The sequence below is a fragment of the Hipposideros armiger genome, unplaced genomic scaffold (genome assembly GCF_001890085.2).
Source record: "Hipposideros armiger isolate ML-2016 unplaced genomic scaffold, ASM189008v1 scaffold_424, whole genome shotgun sequence".
In the NCBI taxonomy this organism is placed as follows: domain Eukaryota; kingdom Metazoa; phylum Chordata; class Mammalia; order Chiroptera; family Hipposideridae; genus Hipposideros; species Hipposideros armiger.
In genome coordinates, this window is record NW_017731774.1 from 472593 (window position 1) to 494114 (window position 21522).

At 39.5% G+C, this 21522-nt stretch overlaps 1 protein-coding gene and 1 non-coding gene across 2 annotated transcripts in view; one reads left to right on the forward strand and one right to left on the reverse strand.

Annotated features, from left to right (window-relative positions):
• The window catches only part of GADL1 (GAD like acidic amino acid decarboxylase 1), a 159491-nt gene that overhangs the window by 12441 nt on the left and 125528 nt on the right, over positions 1-21522 (reverse strand). The window lies entirely within an intron of this gene.
• TRNAV-CAC (transfer RNA valine (anticodon CAC)) lies at positions 9394-9467 on the forward strand. Its single transcript has one exon. It is a non-coding gene; the product is annotated as a tRNA-Val (tRNA).

Genomic DNA, 21522 nt, shown 5'->3' on the forward strand with positions numbered 1-21522 from the left:
AGATGCAAATCACCTGCATTTAGATCCCAATCCGGAGCAACTGGATTTGAACCTCAATGCGATAGGCCTGCCGGTCGATATTTTTACCAGGCACCTCCAGTGCTTGTTATCATTATGCAAGCTTAGGAACATGGAGAACAACAGTCTCTTAACGAGGACTTTGAAAGGAGTGATAGTGGGGTGGGAAGTGAGGGGTGTTTTAGACAGGAAAAGCAATTTCGAGAGAAGGGTGGGAATCTCCGTTTCTCAAACCGCTTATGTCAATATTACAATAAAGTAAACAGTGACCTTCAAAGGAGCTGCTGGCCAACTTTTCTGTTAATCATAAAACCTGATAAAATGTTCACGGCACTTAACCAGGGCTCAGGAAACAATAAAACTCTTTGCTTTGATTGCGTAAAGAATCAATTTGCCTCTTTCAATATATTTGCCGCCACCCCTTCCCTGTCCATCTCGCCTCTGTCTCCTTTGCAAAACCCTCACTCCTTTCCCCTGATATCTGACCCCGCTATAATTTAGAGGTGAGGCTGCAGGGGTATAAGTCTCCCAAGCTTCAATTATGTAAAATTGGTGGTCTACAGCCCATGCAATCATAGGTATCTAAGAGATCACTTCAGCTTGACAGATCATAGAGAAACAGGCTGCACTTTGGCTGGACATACCTTTTCTCAAATATAGATTTTTCCCCTTATTTTCCTCTAGAACATATCTCAAAATCAGACATGCACAAAATGGAAAAGTGCTTCCACATAAAAGAGCTTCCCTGTTTTACCCTTTTCAATGCAGAAGAGCAAAGCCACAAAGCAGACTTTAAAATCCCAGAAAGACTAAAGAACACAGCTTCACATTTGGTGTTTACAACGTAGAAATGACGATGACAGCAATTCCAGTAAACCTAATGTCGGTCATATATTCAAGGCGGCCGAAATGAACAGTCATAAAAACACACCAAACTGAACCAAACGCTTTAGCTGAAGAATGGACACAATAAACATTTTACACACTCTATAAAGCAAAAATTTAATACTCAATTGTGTCACAGCAGCCATCTCTGCTAATAGCATCTCACTAACTGTTGTGGGCCAACTCCCAAATTTTAGCCCCTGTTGAGAGAGTCCTACTTTGCTCCTTAAAGAGACAAATTATTCAGAAATTCTCAGCTAGGGGTGGCACCAACACTCCAGGGGCATTTGGAAAGGAGTCTAAGCATTTTGGATTGTTACAATGACTATGGGATGTATTTGTGCCTGAAGGTCAAGGGTGCCAAACACTTCACAATGCTTAGATTAAACATGCCCAAGGAAGACTCATGTTGCCCAAAATGCCACGATGGCTCTGTTGAGAAACACCAGTCAGGAGCCCCATGTGCTCCAGGTCTGTGGTCCACACCTTGTCTTGACACTTCTGGATGCTTTCAGTGTCTCTTACGTTGTTGACTAAATTGATGGGCCAGCAAAGCAAATGGGACCCGCAGAGACAAGAAGTACTTTTCTGTTGTTTCCCTTAGATTCGTTTTGTTCTTTCATTTTTATTTTTTTCCAGCTTTATTGAGGTACGATTGACCAATATATATATATATATATATATATATATATATATATATATATATATACACAGTGTACAATGCGATGTTCTGATATATGTATACATAATGAAATGCTTACTCAAAGATTTTTACCATGTTCAAAGAGTATCACTCAGTCCAAAGGAGAAAATGGGGCAACCCCGGGCTTCTCTCTAGGTCCTCTGGACTGTGGTCCAGTGTTTCTAACTATGGCATCTGGCCATGTTAGCAAGGGCTTGGCTTGGGGTCCCTCAGGTTGGTCCCAGCACTATTGCCAACTATGATAAGTGGGCCCAGTTCCCTAGTGTTTAGCCACACAGATGTTGCACTCACATCTCACCCACACGCTCAGTGACATAAGAAACATCTGAAAAGCATTCTCAAGACGGTGAAAATTCTGATTTCTTTTCCCACAGGTTTTCTCAGGGTAACTTTCTCTGAGAATCCTATTTCCTTTCAATATTTGGCAATGGGCAATTAGAAGCTGAATTTCTGTCTTTGGAGTCATTCCATGCCAACAAGCTTCTAATAGCCAGCAAGGCTGTTTGGGGCATAAATGCAAACCCCCGATAGTGGCACAGGCACAGGTGTAGGAGGTAGTCCCGATGTTGGCACAGCAATAATTTTAAGATGCAAAACCTGTGTATTAGGTTTGGGAGGCTTGGCTTTCTGAGTAGCGGAATTTTTGGTTTTTAGAGTAAATTCTGGGGCCTGACAAGTCAGGGAGTAAAAAAGGAAGTAATCCCATGGTTCATGATGCTATATCCTGACATCTTTCTCTGCCAAGGTGTTTGAATTATGCCTCAGTGAGGTGCCCACCAGCCTAACCCCACCCTCCTGCAATCATCTACCTGCAACCTCTTACCTGCATCTTTGTCTTGTTTATAGTTTTTTGCACTAATTGTTTGTTTCCAGAGTAAACTGAAGTCCAAATTGTCTTTTTGAACTTTCTGGGTTGAATACAGACATTCATTGTCCATCCAAGGGTTAGCTGCACACATAGGATATACTCCCACTTCTCCCTATGGCTTTTGTTTTACGTCTCAATTTATAAGTAGTTCTCATATCACTGCACGTCTTTATGCAGCTCTAGTGCATCCTAAAATGCCTGGTGTTTCAACCACAGAGGCCAAATCCTGAACTCTTAAAGTGTCACGTGTTTCATGTACCTTACGTTATTTTTCTTTCTTTCTTTCTTTTTCATTTTTTTTTTACTGAATTAAACAGACCTACCATGAGGATATTTAAAAATAATTATTGTTCCTGTATTACTCATAAAAATATGGAGAAAATGTTAAGCGTTAGGTGTTCCTCGTGGCAATCTGTATAAATGCTCATAAAGGGTTTTTACAATTAATGCTGTAAACAGTAAGCAACAGCTTTCAACAGCAACCCAGACAGTTCCCAGACAGTAACAAAACATGTTAGGTCTGCGTGTTTCGAGCAAAGTAACAAAACTGAATTATATACTCTTCCTTATGGAGCGCACGCAACACTGTTTTTACCTAGTGCCCCAAATTGGAAGTTGCTTTTGCCTCGAAGTCATGGTGTTCCAAGTGTGTTACAGGGGGCTACAGAGTGCTGCAGGGGAAGGGGTTGCCACAAGGGGCACAAAGGAGGCCAAGGGGACAGGGCCCTTGTTGGCCTAAACCAAGTTCCACTTAACTACATTATATATTGGAGCTCCGTAAGAGTTTGTTTGACAAAAAGGACTCTGCCATTTAAAAAGATCAAGTTTGAATTAGGTTGGCAATGTATTTATTATTATTACTCAAGATCTATCATGTTGGAATATCTGAAAAAGAGCCCTCCAGGTGCTGTTTAAGGCAATTATTTCTATGTGCCCTGTCTAAGGGAAGAAAGGGACTCTTGGAGTCTGCCATTTTTGACCAAGTTGGGGAAACAGTCACAGAGAAGCATGCTGCTTTGCTAAAACTAAGCTTCTTTTGCTTAAGAGTTAAGGATAAGTCACACATGGTCAAATTAGGTTCAAGTATAGTAATAGCAAATGGCCATTTTGCATAATTGAATCTCAAGTCTGTCCCAAATATAGCTGCATCACAAAGCTGTATCGCCATCCAATCAAAGGGTTCCTTTGCTTCTCTTAGGTAATCACTAGTCCATTCCTGTGCTCTTACACCAATCGGTCCCCACGGTTTCAACTTAGCCACTGGCCATTTCTGGCCTTTTGTGAACTGCTTGTCCATCATGTTCTTTGCTCATTTTGGGCGATCATCTATTTTTTACTGATTTAGAAGAATACTTTATTATTAAATACATGGTGATGGAAAGAGAACTGACTCTGGATGGTGAACACACAATGTGATATATAGATGATGTATTATAGAATTGCACACCTGAAATCTATGTAACTTTGCTAATAATTGTCACCCCAATAAACTTTACTTAAAAAACAAAAGAACATTAACCATCTGACTGCTTTGCATGTTGCAAGTTATTTATCTGCTCTTAATTTTGTTTCTAGTTATTTAATATACAGTTTTAATATTTATATAATCAGAATTATCAATCATACATGTACATATTTTTCCAATATTGCTATTATACTTATCTACATCAAGATTAAATAAATATTTTTCTTCTGATGTGATTTTGACACAAAACTTTTAATCCATTTGAACATTCCATTTGTATCGTGCATAAATTGGAGATGCACCCCTCATATTCCCACATTTAACCAGTAATCTCAACACCTTTGACGGACTAAGCCTGTCTTTCCCCAGCAGGTATTGGGAACAGGTACGAGTCCTGTGAATACTTGGGCCTCAGCTTTCTATCCTGTAAGACTGGTGTGTCTATTCTTAGAGTAATCCAAGCTGTTTTATTTATTGTAGTCCACAATATACTAAAGTGCTTGCTAAGGGGAACCCCTCTGTTAGTAATCATCCTTTTCAAAATGTTCTTACCTCTGATTACTCACATCTTCTCTTAGGTGATATGGAGAAACACTTTAACAAGATTAAAAAAACTTCTTCTGTCCATATGATTAGAATTATATTAAGCCTATTAAGCCTATATATTAATTAGGGAAAAATGGTCTTTTCATCTAGAATCATGATGTTTTTCAGTTTCTACATGAGGTGGTTTTAAAAAATACAGCTGCAAATTCTTTGGCACTCCTCTCAAAGAGATTTCCTGAACTGGAGAGGATTTGTAGGTTAGTTAGCCGTTAGGGACTACATGGCCTCCAATGTGAGGTCAGGAGAGGTGGGGAGCAGTGTCCAGCTGGCCCTTAGGACACTTGCTTTTTGAAGTCCAACTATCCTGGGCCCACCATGCTATATGGTAAACCCCAGGCCACCTGGGGAGGCCTCATGTGGGTGCTCTGGTTTATAGTCCCAAAAGAGGTCCCAGCCAAGGGCCGACATCAATCATCAAACATGTGAGTGAAGATGCATCCAGAAGATTCCCGCCGCAGCCATTGAATCACCCTCAGCTATTTTGGTCTTCCCAGAAGAGACTCCAGGCGTCCCCTTCCCTCTGTGCTCTGTCTGAACTCCTAACCCACAGAATCCATGAGCATAATCAAACAGCTGTTAAAAGTTGCTACATTTGGAATAATTTGCAAAACAGAAATTGTTACTGGAACATTAATTTTTCTGTGGCCTTAAAATTTTTTTATAGATTTCTTCTATAGGTACTATACTTTATCTAAGTTAACTCTTAGTTACTTAATATATATTTTGCCCTTGTGATGATGAAATGATTCTGCTAAAAAGCTGCCTTCTGACATCAATTTCCATTTTCTAGCTCCTAGTTTCTTACTCTTTATGTGAGAAAAAAAACAACTTTTTAGATATTCAGTTTTGTACATCTACTATAACACATTTCTAAAATATTTTAAATTGAAGTCCTTGCATTTTACAAATACATAATCACACAATCTAAAATGAACGATTTGGGTCTTGTCCTTTTAAATATTTAAAGCTGATGTCCCTTCTGGTCATTGCATTGGCTGGCATACCCAGAACAACATTAACTCACAGCAATGAGGGCAGATGCTCCTAATTTGTTACCGAGTTTAATGAGAAGGAGTTTCATGTTTAATATATGAATATATATATATATATATATATATATATATATATATTCATCTAATACATCACATAAGCAAACAAAAAAATATAACCACAAGACAACCTCTAAGCATTAACATTCATTTTGAAGGTCATTTGCAGGTATATATATATATTTTTTTAATTTCTAAGTTTTTTCTTTCTTGCTCCATCTTAAGTGGGAGAAATAATTCTGGATTACTTTCTTGATTTACTTGTTCAGAGATAGGTAGAAAGTAATGAAAATGCTTTTGAAAACTTGCTTTTGCTTAGCTTTTGAAATAAGGAAGTTCTGCTGAATGGAGCACTAAAAATGGAAGATGTGAACCAGCACTATGCAGCTACCCTGGCTGACTAATCCATCTCCTCAGACAGTATTTTGGAGTCCAAAAATGTTCCATACATTAAGTTTTTCAACCTGTGCGAGTGGATTATTGTGTGGCTTCCTGAAATAGTCCTCTCATCTTTTAACACAGTTCTGACCCAGTTTGGGGGCGTATCTTTAATATCTTCTTCTGCTTCACTGACCTCCAGGCAGAAGAGCCAAAAATATCTGCATTTAACAGACAACTTTCATCTTCAGGCTCACAAAAGGGTTAGCTGTCTGTAAAAAGGAAATTGAAGCTTGTATCACAAGGCAGCTTTTTAGGTGATTTTACTTTCTGCTTTAGAACCCTGACAAATAGAAGGCACGGATCTGGAATAAATGAAGTGCCTCAGAATAGTGCATAAATCACAAGCTGTTGACGGGCCCTACTTCTACCTCACCATTGATTATTTGTTAAGTCAGAGGCACTCACCCCAGAAAGAAAAACAGAAACACATGTGTGGACGATGAGGTAAGGCTGGTTGTCAGGACAAAACACAGAACAATCACCCACCCAGAAGACGGGCAGGATAGTGAAGTGCTTATGGAAAGCAATAATACCGAGGTTTTATATAACACACTCTGGTTACCTCAGCAATGGTTAGGAGGATGGATGTGTCCTAGTTGGCAGATGAAGGATTGATTATTATGGCCTGTGGTAGATATCACTATTGCTCTCAATTATTCAAATATCCTTGTTGTAAGAGTGCGCATCCTTGCCTTTGCCTGGTAACCTGTAGTGCCTCCCTATAGCCGAGTTCTATCTCACCGTCCTACGGTCATGTGACCAGTTCTGAGAGGAAACTTTAAGAGCTGCTGTGTGTGCGTTGCCACCAGTCCTTTTCTCCTTTCCCTTTGTTGTGAGGATGGCATGTCCCAGAGGCGTTCCTCCTCCAGCCTCACTGGGGATGAAGACCATGGGGCAGAGTAGAGCTGTCACTGACCCACAGAAGACATGAAATGTGACCAAGAAATAAATCTTTATCATAAACCAGAGATTGGGAGGATGGGGGGTGGGGTGCTCATCTGTTGCTGGAGCATAACTAAGTGAAACCGAATTAATATGACTCAAACTAAGGTGTATTAGGTTAGATCTAGGATGAGACCTACTTTTGAGGTCACTCTTGCTTTTTTGGAAGTTTGGCTCCAACTAGTCTTCCTTGCATTAATCATGGGAGACTAAGCCCTCAACCCTGAGGATACCACGTACTTGGATTTTCATAGGCAAAGTCGAGGCAACAACTTAATGTTTCTAAGTTATTAGCCAATGAGTATCTACCATCATCCCATCAAGTAGTGTAGTCATGTAGAGAGATAGTATCAATCTATAGCACAGGGCTTGGCAAACTTTTCTGTAAAGGGTCAGAGAGTAAATACTTTAGCTTTGAACACCATACGGTTTCTGTTGTAACTACTTAGGTTTTAAGTGAAAGCAACCACAGGGAATAAAAAACACAGGAGTGTGGCTGTGTTCCAATAAAACATTATTTATGAAAATACACAATGAGCTGGATTTGGTCCACAGGCTGACCCCTACTATAGCATAAGAAAACGTAAACACACACACAAAGAAACAAAATTCCTGAAACAAGCCTAATGTTTCACAACCACAATATATTGTTTTAACATTAAAATCTACCCAGTGGCCACTGAAAGACATGGATAATTCCTTGGTTTTCCCATATATAAAACAGATAATAAAAGCAACTTTCTAAGGGTTTTGCAGGGATTAATTAAAATGAAATATAAATTGCCAGTAAGCACTCAAGGAATTTCAGTTCCTCTCCTATTTCTTTGTCTTGCTACACAAGACTCAGAGTGGATTCTCAGTGAAGGCCTATTTAATGCATGCCAAGTTAATGAATGAGTCAAACAGTAATGAGGCAAAGCAGAGAATTCTTGAAGTCAATATTTGCTGAGCAATTGGTTTGATAAGACAAACTTATGATAACTAAGAATAAATATTAATATATGTCATGATTTACATGTCTACTAATTAGGTTTCTAATTATATTGACCAGACATGAAAATGCTTTATTTTCAATTCAGGGGTATATTTTCAATGACAGATAATAATTCTGTGTTCTACACCAAAGTCATGAAATTCCCAATGTCTTCCGTTAGAACTCTGTCCTACATGGACAAAAGATAGAAAACAAACTCTCAGTGCTATCTGTTAAATTAAACAGAAGTTAATCTTGTGAATTATTGAACTCAGACTGGCTGGTCAAGTTTTCTTTCAAAAAGCAATGAATCTCAGTCTGTGCTCTATGTTCTGTTAAATGTCTTCTATCATAAATAATTAGGAAGACATGTGCTCAGGAGCCCACGGACAATATTCACCATGGGCCATAGTGACGGTTGTTGAGAAAACTGAACCACCTTTTTCTCCCTGTAAATTAAATACCACCGGAGAAAATTATATTGACTTTTCCAAAACATTTTCTGCCTAATTTATTTTAAATTTATCTTCCAGTCCTTCTCTTGGAGTTCACTCTGTCCTGAAATACTAAATTACCCTCCCTTCCATTCTTTCCATTTCTTCTACTGCCAAAATAATGACCAATATCATTAACAACCACTTAAAGTATTTTTTTTTTCACAAGACGGATAAGCTGACATGCATTATATAGTTCCCTCATAAGACACCAAGGCAGGTATGAATACCTTCCTCCTGAAATGGTATAAAAATAAGGGTGAAATATTCTTCTGTAAAAGGTGGGTGTATGCTTAAGGAGGACTCTCCCTTATTCACAGATTAGGGAGATTTTTAAGGCAAGTGAAATTGCTCTGACGTGATAGTATTGTTCTGTGCTTGAGTTAACATGTGGGGAAAGGAGTATGGAACACAGAACTGCCTTAATATTCACTTAATCCTGATGTTAACATAACCCAAGTACAGTGGTGAAGACAGTAGCATTTATACCAGGTCTTGTATCGCACTGTTTTGTGTTTCTGGAATGTGGACAAAGTGCCTTAGAATCACCTGGAGATGATTGTTAAAATGACAGCTTTTAGGATACCACTCACTGTAGACCTACTAAACCTTCATTCTCTAGAAAGTTGAGCCTGGAAATACGATTTTGACCAAAATTCTCCTACAATTCTAATGTGAAGCCACGTATGGGGATCTCTTCATTAAAGGAATGTTAAGATCATGAGAGGTGCAAATATTCCTCACATTAGTATTTTTGTGGATGTGTGGAAAATAGCACTGGGGCGTATCTCATTGGGCGATAAGGTGACAGGTGGGCTAACCGTTCGTATGAGAAGCTTCTTTCTGTTTCTATTTTGTACTTTCCTTTCAGCTCAGACAAGTATCTAAACCTGGGTCATCAGACTTCTCACACTCAGGAACACCAACAAATAAAAATGAGGTATGGGGCGGCTGGTTAGCTCAGTTGGTTAGAGCGTAGTGCTCACACCACCAAGGTTGCCGGTTCAATCCCTACATGGGCCACTGAGCTGTGCCCGCCACAACTAGATTGGAAGAACTACTTGACTTGGAGCTGATGGGTCCTGTAAAAACACACTGTCCCCCTCCTCAGTAATAATAATAATAATAATAATAATAATAATAATAATAATAATACAAATGAGATATAATTTTGGGATGTAAGGGAAAAAATAGTCATTAAAAATAATTGTCAATAAAAATTGCCATTAAATATTTGAAAAAAAATGAGTCAGATACATCACATGTATAAAACCATTTTCTATAAAATTGGTGATCCTGAGAGCCAACAATGCAGGGGAATGAAAATGATGTATTGTGAGTTTGAACACTAAAGATCAGAAGGATGCTGAAAAATCCCTCAGTGAAAAAAATGCAATTTAGGACAGGAACTTTCCATTCTTCATCCTCACAAGCACTTTTGGTACCTTGTAAAATTATAGCAGCTATATAGGGATGTTTCTACAACATGGCACCTTTCTGGTTCCTGCATTTATCTCGGCTCCTCAGATGATTTTCATTATCACAGGCCAGAACTCAGCCTTGCACATGAAACATATCATCAGATCAGTCAATTTGAATCTGCTTCTGCTCTGTTTATGCTGCAGCCATATGATCGCGAGTGGAATCAGGCCATTGTTTTCCTCCCAGGGATTTTAGCACCCAACTCACTGCATTGTCTGAAAGTTCTTTTTTTCTTGAAGCTGCCTCCAGACCTCAAGCATGCCATGAAAAAATGCAATCTCCTTGGCTACTGACAATAATGAATTAACGGCGTATATAGCTGTGAAATTGATGGTATGTTTAGCTATGTGAATAATCTGTCAGGGCGAGGAGGAGAGAGTGAGAGAGCTGTGAAATTAAATAGAGTCTGAAACTAAATACAACTAATAATTGTGGTCAAGGATAAATTTATATCTACTCATACGTCTCATTGGACAGTTTTACAGAATCCTCAAATCTAGTTTCTTTTTGAAAGGTAATCTCCAATAACTTTTGTGGATCCAATGCATTTTTCAGTATTTTAAAACAACAACATTCATTTATCATGTCCTTTGTAATGACGATGCGGGACATGGCCATATCTAAGAGAACGTGGCCTGAAGATTTATATAAACACAGGGTTTATGCATTTCCACTGGTCTACCATCGTCTGTAAATATTTTCTACTCAATACCCATCTGGCCATCCCACTCCCTGAACCTGGATTTCAGTTTCTGTCAGGATCACGGCCTGTGGTTTGAACTGACTGTCTTCAGCAGGAAGTTAAAATAAATTCGTACACAATTCGATTCACAGCACCAGCTAGTTCACTGGGGCCACTCGTGATGGGTCTAGCTAGCAAAGCTGCCTGCCAATCACACAGAAGTGCTTCCTGTCAAAATCACTCCCAAACTATTGACAACTGTGGCTGGCAAAAAAAAAGTTCAACAATACGCAGACCTAATCACTCATCCAATAGGGAAAAGTCCAGTCATTCTTGAAGTCCAAGGAAGTTAAGTCAGTCACAGAGGGATGGCTTTGTGTTTCCCCCACTTTTTCCGGGACCAAAGTGATGGTGTAGAGACCATGGATTGATGTGGAACACCATCTAGTGAAAGATTTTAGGAAGTACACGAACAGAAAAAAAACCCCAAGTCAAATTCTGATTCAATTGATGAAAGGCTTTCTTTCTATTTTAAATGGTTTCCAAATAAAAGATGGTGTGATTTTTTTTTTTAAGTTGGGTGAAAAGCAAAACCAAATGAGCTGTGTGTACTCCGGCACAAATCAGAATCAGCTAATTATCTTGCCTGCCGCTTGGGATAGAACGGCCAGGCAGTTTCCTCTCTCAGTACCCTCCCACGGAGCACAGCAAGAATGTAAGAAAGGCCCCATGGAGTCAGTCCAATCAATAGTCTACATCTGTCAGAAAGTGAGCACCTGGGACTGGCACAAAAGGGTTCGGAAAGAATGATTCCAGGGCACCAGATTTTCAGACATGCATCTCTTAGCCATGTTGTTTTCAGATAAACAGTATAAGTGTCAGAGGCCTCAGTTACCAACAAATTAAAATTTTTTCTGGCTCTCAACAGCTTTTATTGCCAGAAAATCAGTACCAACAGTACCTATCTCACAGTGTGCTGCACACAAAAAGCACTCAATAAATATAACAGTATTCAATAACTCGAGGTGACAGCTAGAATTTTTCAGCTGGGAAGAAGGTTGAATGTAATTCAACTATTAAATTTTGAATTCTTGGGCCCGCCGAGTGGTGCGATGGTTAAGAGCTGGCTTGGGACATCAGAGGGCCCTGGTTCAGATCCCACATATGAGGGCCAGTGACACTGCCCTCCACAGCTAAGACGCTGAACAACAGCTCAACCTGGAGCTGGGCTGCTGTGAGTCACCGGCGACGGTGTAGATTGCAGCCCCTGTGGCAGTGGGTTGCCATGGGCTACTGTGTGTAGCCAGCAGCCAGCGTGAGCAGCCAGCAACCGCAGTGAGCAGCCATCCAGAAGCCAGTGACTGATTTGCCTTGCCCGGGAAGAGCGCAATGATGGTGCCAACTTGGGCCAGTGAAGCAACATCCTCCACAACTAGACTGAAGAACAAAACGACAGCAACTTGTCTGTTCCCATCCCCCAATTCCCCAATTAAAAAAAAATTGAATTCTTCTATATAAAACTGTGTTATTCATTTATTTATTTATTTATTTATTTATTCATTCATTCATTTGTTTGTTCATTTGGTCATTTATTTTGAACTTCTCAACTCCACCTTTCAGTGTTATACCCCTTGGCACATTGATTTATGTGCTCTTGGCATTGAATAAATGTTATGTGACTGTCTCCTAACTTTTCATGGTGGTGGGGGAAAAGAAAGCGAGCACAATAACAAACCCCCATCAGCACAACATTGTGGTACTTTTACTGTAATGAACTATCAATAGTTTCTAACAAATCTGCATTCATCTTATTCTGACTTTCAGAAAACCTCACTTCACCATCTTGATTGGAATCTTGCTTTGCCATTTCTCGCTATAGCTCTGAAGTTACACAGTGAATTTGCCATCACGATTTCTAGGAGGAACTGATTCTAGCTACTCTACCTGGAAACAAATGTTGTATTTGTGTTGCTTATGTTGCTGGGTGTCCTTTTTAGATGAAGAAAAAAGCCTCCATCAGGTCTCCAAGCCTCAATTAGAGGCCACTAGAACAATAGTGACCTTGCATCATACTTGTGATCTTCTCTCTCTAATCAGAAGAAAAGAAGACTGGACAGCATGCTGGGTGGCTGCCTCACTTTCTGACTCTTCCATTGCTTGACAAATGGCTAATTAGCTATCATTATCTAAATCCAGCCATGCATTGACTAACCCATGCTTAGTTTTAGTAACAGGTGGCTCTTAGGACATTTCTCCAAAAAGCCAACTCTTTAAAGCAATTGGTCTTACTTTGAACTTAGAGAATAGAGGTGTTTTCAACCATTTCAACTGTGCTTTTGATCACACGAGGTGTGATAAAAAAATATGGTGAATGCTGCTACCAAGTGACATCCAACTGAAAGGCAGAGATCTGAAATACAGGAAGTGGCATGACGAATCTTAGTAACAATGTGTGACAAGTTTCAACTTGTTCAGTGCAGTCAGTCGGGTGTGAGCTATGGTTGAGAGAAGGTGTGTTTTAAAGTGTGCCATAAATCATCCTCCATCATGACAACATTCCTTGTCACACATTGCTTCTGGTACATGGTAATTTCTGTCAAATGAAAACATTACGGTGTGTCCTCATCCACTTTATTTTCCGGATCTGGCACTGTGCGACTTCTGGCTTTTCCCCAAAGTCAAAATAATTCAGGACACTGAGGCAGCCACGACAGTGCAACTAAAGACACTCACAAAAGAGGACTTCCAGAACTGCTTCAGGAAGTGGTAAGAATGATGGGATAAGTGCATTTGAAGTGAGATGGAACATTCTGAGGGGGATTAATGGCAATGTGTCTTTTACTGTAATTAATTTTTTTATTTAAACATTCCCCATATGTTTTGATCATACCTCGTATGTATTTGCAGTCCTTAAACAGGGAGGGAATGTTTCTACCTGGCAATAAATTCTCAGTCTGTTAGTCAATACTTGAAAAGCACCTGCAGGCAGGCAGAAAGGTGGGATGCCTCTACTCAGCGGTTTGGAACTCCACAGTCCATTGTCACTTGCTCTAGGTCAGCACTTTATACAAACATGCCACTGAGGCACTCTAATGAGGAATGATTAGGGAAAACGTATCCCCTCTCAGGGAGGGGTGAGGAAACATGAAAACAACTATCATATGAAATGAAAAAAAAGCATTAAATATCATAATTAAAGAACAAGGTGTAATGGAGATTTGAGACATGGTGTTGTATAGCCAATGATCGGGAGTGCTGGAAAAGAATGCTTTGGGCAGGAGATTTTGGACTTTAGACAAGGGTCCAGAGATATTGCTGGCACTCAATGAGTTGTGTGGCGTGCATGCAAGTTATTATTAATCAAGTTGAAGTACAATAATTTGCAAGTAACTCCTCCGCCTTCTCCTCCTCTTTCTTCTTCAAAGTAAGTTAAGAGACCATAAAACTTCCCTCTCGCTCCTGCTCTGACATACTTTCATGAAAGAGAAAGAGTTAAAAATTGCAATCAAAATAGCATATAACTAGGGATGCTGGTTTGCCTAGAGGAATCCTGATTTATGTATGTTTTTCTGGTGTAATTATCAACACCATTCATTTCACTTGCAAAAGTGTCCTGAGTTGTGCAATACATTTTCTAGTCACCAGACACATACCGCCGGTCTGTCTTATGAATGCGACATAAGCGGCTAGAGCGGCACCAGTGGGTGTGATGTGTTATCAGCATCCACTGGCACCACAAGTACTGTCAGTCTCTTTCTGTTTAGGTTTTGAAAATGCCAGGTCTACTGAGGCACCCAAAAACATTCCAAAGGTGAGTCTGTATGACATGTCAGTAGCCATTGAGAGGGTACCAATTTATGTTTTCCAACGATGGAAAAGCTCGCTGGATGAAAACTCCCGTTTCTCCCTTCCATTCCCCCTGACACCAATCTTTTGCCACAGCTGCTACAACTAATTGCCAGTGTTAACAACACACACATACAATATGCACACGCATACATGTCATTTTTGTGTGTGTGATTTCATACAGCATGATTTAAATTAGCATCTTCTTTGAACCCATCTATTTTCAGCTTGACTCAGAACAAAGGCTAATTCATTTGCCTGACTTATAGAGCTCATTTTTTACTTACAGGGAGCATCAACCAGGCCCTGGCAGAGCCTATAATAAAAGAGAACATTATATTTTTTACATATTTTTGGAAGACGCAGGACATCCTCTGCACCACGAGGTCAGCATTTAGCAAATGTAAGGGGACATGTGTTTTGGTGGAGAAAGAGGTAAAGAGCCATTTGTTAGGCAAACTGAATATACCCAGAAGAACATAAAAAAATTTTTTTAAAAAGCCCTCCAGGTTTTGAATGGAGGAATCTGTGAAAATAGGCTAATACAAAAAGTTAAAGAGAAATTATTTCAGGGATTGATTATCTTCTTCCCCTCCCCCAATCTATTTTTACTGCAGTTGTGTCCCAAACACATTGATCTAGGTGTAGACACGCAATTAGATTTCTGTTGCACTGGCGCCCCCCAATGGTCTGACCATTTCACTGCTCAGAGTTTTTAGAGGCAAGCCCTTTGAAAACTTTTTCACAGGTTTTTGTCACATGCTGGAGTAGGATTAAAATGGCAAGGCTAAACCTAGCTTCCCTCTTCACCCCCCAACCAACTTCGTTCCCCTCTCTTCCCAACAAGTGAATGGCAAAGGGTAATGAGGCCAAGGATGAAATAACAACAACAAAAAGGCTTGCGTATGGCTGCCTGAATAAGATAGGCTGAGAGTCTGAAATTAAACCCAGCAGGCAGAAAGCTCCCACAGGCTGCCCAGCCGGTCTGCAGAAACCTCTTACATTAAAGCGCTGTGATGGCTTCTCACTCCACACACAGAAAGGGACCTTCCTGAGTTCTTCACTGAGAAACTTGAGCAAAAGCTGTCATGCTGATGTGGCCCTGCTTACTGGGCTTTCTCAGATAATTTTAGGGTTATCACCAACAGCTTTTTCTCCTTTTAAATGTTCACCAACTGAGTACTAGCGCAGACTAACGTAAGACAAAACCTAACTTCCTTTCATTTCAGACATGGTAGGGCCTACCTCTGCCTATCTGACAGTTACAGGGTGTGATTTGAGCACAAAATCCATTTATGTGGAGAGCTTTGCATGGAAATGTAGAAATCTGTGGTACAAGATGACAGGATAACAGTGGAGTCTGTGCCACAGCCAACCTCAGCTTTCAGACAATGCCCTGCGTCTGTTACTATAGTTACTGTGAATTTATGACAGCCTGGGAGATGAGGATGACATGGGATGCTACTTGGTTCTTTAAACCAGAACCACTCAGAAACTCAGACTCAAGAAGCTATAAATGACTCTTTTTCCTTTCCTTTCTCTCTTAACCTCTTTCCCTTAAACATCTGATAGTTGCCAGAAAATGATTGTTGGGGTGCACTCCACAGAGGGATGACAGTAGCAGAAGGGCAGCATGAAAGTTCTAGAAGAAACTTTCCTCATCTCCTAGTTCATTTGTGAGTTTCTAGAAAGTGTTGGAGTCCAAAGATTTGTTTATTAACTTTTGAGAGAGGTTAATGATATTTTGAATTAATCCAAATGTTGGGAGATTAGTGTTTGCTCTATTTAAGCTAATAGAATAATTATTTCTTAAAGTCTCAAAAAAGTAAGTGCTAAAAAAAGGTAAACGGGAATCAAATTAGTATGAGTGGGTGACCACAAACTGGCGGGGCCCTTGAACTCAGCTGAAAACTGAGAACATTCATTCTCACTAGTTCAATACACTCCATCATCAGTACATACCTAAGTGTTTAAATTTTAAGTATATTCAAATCTGAATATACTCTAATGTGTATATTAGAGTACACACAAATCTGAATGTGACTGTAAAGGAGAGTCACAATAGGCATCTTCTTAAACCAATTTCTCTTTAGAAACAACTATTACTGACAATAGACAAACACAATGTTTTCTCTTATTGGGGAGTCAGTGATTCACTGCCTCTGTGATATCAATCTGCTAAGTAACCTTGTGAAATATTAACTGTATTCCAAAGCCCCACCCATGATTGCATGCAAGTGGGAGGAAATTTAAGACTTGTGAGTGGAGACAGTTGCAATTTACATTAATGCTCTATACATAACAGCATTTTTTTTCCTGTGACAGTCATTCCTTTGATTTAGAAGTCCTTCCTCTAAAGCAGCTTCCTAGCTGCAAATACATCTTTAAAAACACCAGTTGGCACACAATCTTGGTTAATGGGCAGGTTGTTTATTTTTACATTTTTATATTTTCTTAATTTTAATTTGTAGGGAAAACAGAATTTAACATCTATTCAGGTAGTCAATTTTTTTTTCAATCTAAAAAGAAACCAAATTACTTCTGTTAATGGAGTATGGTTTTTTAATAGAAGAATGATTAATGAGAAACCCTTTTCCCCGCCCACCAATGAGTTCATCCAACACAACAACCAAAGACCAACAGACCTTAAAGGATAACTTATTAGTCCTTCTCCTGAGCAGTATTTAAATTTGTCCTCTTAACCCCATGTTTAGCTGTGGGGTGAGGCTTATAGGAGGTCCCAATTGATACTTGGTAGTAATTTGAGGAAACCAATGTGAATCTACTAGCCCCGATATAAATTACCATAAAAAACACAGAAAGAAAACCTCATTTGCTTCTGAACTATTAAACCTGTAAGGGCATGTGTTCCTATGTAAGCTCTAGCTAATTCATACATTTCAAGAAAGCAGGTTAAGTTTCCTTGTACATTTTAATCCACTTAGAGATCCCTCGCTCAGCACCTAAATTTTAGTGGGCCCTGAGAAAAAGGTAACTGGAACCTTGACTAATCAGAGTAGAGGAAGCAACTGTTTAAAATGACATCAGTATTCTATTAGGAGCACACTAAAAGTCATGGCCATCCACAGAATATCCCCAGAGGGGCTGAGGGTCACTTGTACCACCAATTTTATTCTCTATCTTCCACCTTCAAGTGATAAATTCAAGACTGACACACAGGCTCCTGTGAAAAAGCATCTGATTGATATGTGGCCTCCAGATGAGTAAAGACCCTTTGAATAGAAAGAGAAAAGGAGGTATATTGGTTTGCATTTGAAGTATGACTCCATCTATCCTTTTTCTTTTTCTCCATGGGTTACAAGTTCAGGGTAGCGTAAGGGGCAGAAAGTCCACCATTTATTTTTATCAAGGCATGAAAGCCTTTTGGGGAGCCAACTATAATTTTGCCCAACTGGTGAAGTAAAAAGTTATCCAGTAATATTATGTGACAAATTCCTTCAGGAAAGGAAAATGGAGTATTCTGTAGCTTCGTTTTGAGAGTTCATTCAGCCATGACGATAAGCATTATGAAGCCCAAGACCTACAGGCATATAGAGAAGGACAGCTCCGTAGGAATGCCATGACAAACTGAATCTACAGGCGCCGGGGAGCATCAAGAATATGGATTCCAGCTTCTGCAGCTCCGCTGACAGATGATAAAGAGTGTATTATCTCAATGGCTACACATTTAAGCTTCATGGAGTGGAAGATATTTGACTGTAAATAAGCCAAGAATACGAAATTAGAAGAAAAAAAAAACAGAAACTCTGCCTGTGAAATTATACTGCAGACATAAAATCTCAACTGCCTGAGAGCTCCAGTTTTTTAAAAACCGTGGTTGACAGAGCAAATTAAGCAGTGAGATGTTTACTATGTTTAACGGAGATAAACTGGCACAGGTAGAAGGTGTAATTACCCAGCCGGTTGTTCTAAAAATGAATCTTAACTTTGTGCTATAAGGGGGCAACTCTGCAGGGCACTGGTTTGTTTTCCTTTTTTTTTTCCCCCTTTCTGAAAAGTAGTATCTCAGGTTCTTGAAAAGAATTTTTTATAAGAAATTTTTAGTAACTAATAAGATGGTCAAATATGGAAAGAACAAGAGAGTTTCACTGAGAAAGCAGACCAAAGGTGAACTACTGTAGCATTAGGTCATCTCTGAAGAGGATTTCCTGGATGAAGAATACTGTTTGAGCTAGCAAGATATCAAGAAGATTTGAATTTCGACCAAAGACTAACCTTTACCTTACTATAAATTATATCCCAACTAGATTTGTCTTGTATGTAATAGGAGATAATTATTTATGGCTTGATGGTATATACAGAGATGTTTACATAATAAAACCATCAGCCCAATTTATTAAGGAACCTGGATGTTGTTTTTTTCTTGGTATTAAATAGCAACCATAAAAGAGCTCAGTTCCAATTTAGCTCTTGGAAGAAGATAACCACTATAAATCATTGAAAACTTCTACATAGTAAAACTCTGAATAAGTCAAAAATTTCTCTAAGCGAACACTAGAGTAACTACAAAGATGATTAGTTACACATTAAAAAATATATTAAGCTAAAGTCTAGGTGAAGATCCCTCTTCTCTTTAGGGCATTTCTTGGGCCCATCCTAGGAGGGCTATCTCCTTTGCAGTATTGTTAAGACAGGAAATTGTTGGGTATTTTTGTTAGGGTGTGGCAATTGTAGGAAATATATACTTGCTGAATGATGGTAATGTTATAGTGACTTACATGTTTATCTGTATATATGTATTTATATACATATACATGTACACATGTACATATATGTGTGTATGTAGTATATTTATATGTTTTTCTGTATCCCCCATTAGACTATAAGCTCATTGAGAACAGAGAGCCCTCCAAGAACAGTGCTGGATGAATTAGAAAGGCTCAATAAATATTTGTTGAATGAGTGAAATAAAAGCTGAATGTCCAGGAACCTATGTCATGATAGAAAATGACTTAAACATGTGCCAAAATACTTGCTCTTTTCCTACTAACAGAGAGTGGAAGTACATCTGTATAACCAACATTCATATATATAGTCCCAAGTCAGCCTTAAATGGTTGACTCCTTTATTGAGTCACTGCCACATCACTGGTAGACTTCCACAAGGCGTCTCCTGCAGGTATATGAAGACCTCAGTTTCTAGGTCATCCATAGAGTCATCTTATGTGGGCCCAGCAGCAGAGACCCAGAACTGTAGAGGAAACACTTGCCCTTCCAGGAGCAGGAGAAAGCATCATGAAATGCTTTGGCAGCATGGAACCAGCAGCAGCAGAGACAAAACGACTCACTACTCTTTTGACACACATGATCCAGCTACGTAAAGAAGTATTTCTTTTTTACTCTGTCCTTCGATGTAATCATCTTTTCATGGACCATGCAAACAACATGGAGCTTGGCGACAATAAGAATAAAATTTAAATTTTGGCTCCACTCATACCCTACATAATGAACTGATCTGGGCCTCAGTTGCCTCATATGTAAGATGGGAAGGATAATCAGAATGAAGCTGACCTTCTAAGATTCTTAGGAAAGTCAGGTGAGATTGCAGATGTGGACACATTTGTCAAGCCATGAAACACTCTGTAATGTATAAAGGTGAAAAGACAGTTGTCCTTGTGGCAGAATGTGTGCAAATATATGACCAATTTTCTATCCCTCTGCTATTCATGGCAATGGAACTTTGAATGTGGTAGAGGATTCTATTCCTCGACCACACCTCCAGTCCAATGGGGCTGTTTTTGCAATTTGCTCTGTAAAAAACAGCCTATGTGATAGTATGCTAGCACTGAGCCAAGGCCTCAAGAAGTCTCACAAACTTCCATTTGCCCTCTTGGAACCCTACCCCTGCCCAGAGAAAGAGGCCAGAATAGTTTGATGGAGGATAAGAGAGCATTTGGAGGAGAGCTCAGCTGCCCCAGCTGAGGCCATCGTACTCCCGTGTACAGCGGCAAACACAGCCACAACCATAGACTGCCTAACCACAGCTAACTGCAGGTATAAGAGGGAGCTCAGCCAAGAGCAGCAGAGCCACCTAGATGATCTGAAAATTCATGAGGCATAATAAAAGCTTATTCTGTTAAACCATGGGGTTCAGGGGTTGTTTGTTATGTAGCAAGAGCTAACTGATATAGCATCATACAGGCATACCTTGGAGATATCGCAGGCTCAATTCCAGACCACCACAATAAAGCGAATATCGTATTAAAGGGAGTCGCACTAACTTTTTGGTTTCCCAGTGCATATAAAAGTTATGTTTAAAGTATCCTGCAGTCTATTACATGTGCAATTGTATTAGGTCTAAAAATATGTACATACCTTCATTAAAAAATACTTTATTGATTTAAAATGCTAACCATCATCAGAGCCTGTTGGAAAAAGGGGGTCAATAGGCTTGCTCGACTCAGGGCTGCCACAAACCTTCAATTGGTAAAAAATAAAATATCTGTGAAGTGCAATCAAGTGAGGCACGATCAAAAGGTATGCCTGTAGCTTCCTACCAGGGTCCTTGGGAACTTGTCCAGGAAAGAGGGCTAAAATGTTCAGAAAATGTGTGGGACTTGCGAATCAATAACGAATATATGTTTCAGTTTTTCCCTTCCACTTCCTTCAGCATTTCTGGGGTGGTTTTAGCCACAATTCCTGGCTGACCTCAGGACTAAGGCTGAGAGCTTCTGATCTCAGCAGAAAGGCTGCCCTGAGTTCACAGAACACCATGCGAACAGCTGTGCTTCTGCTTCCCAGACGCGATCTAAAAAGAAAATAAAAAATGGCCTCCTATATCCTATCAAATCCCTCTTTAAGTATGCTGCCTCAAAAAAGAGCCAAATATGCAGGCAGGTCTCTTTTTAAATATAGCTTCTGAAATCAACTTACCCTGTCTGACATTTAAAAATCAGCTGATACAGGAAAGCAGGAAGGGATTAGTTAGCAAACGTGGAAAAGGAATAGATCAGAGGCTAGAGCATCAGAAGCCTCTAAAAACCATAAATGCTCAGGGAAATTTGCATGGAAAGTGGAAAGGTAATTAAAAAAGAAATTTCAAATTCTT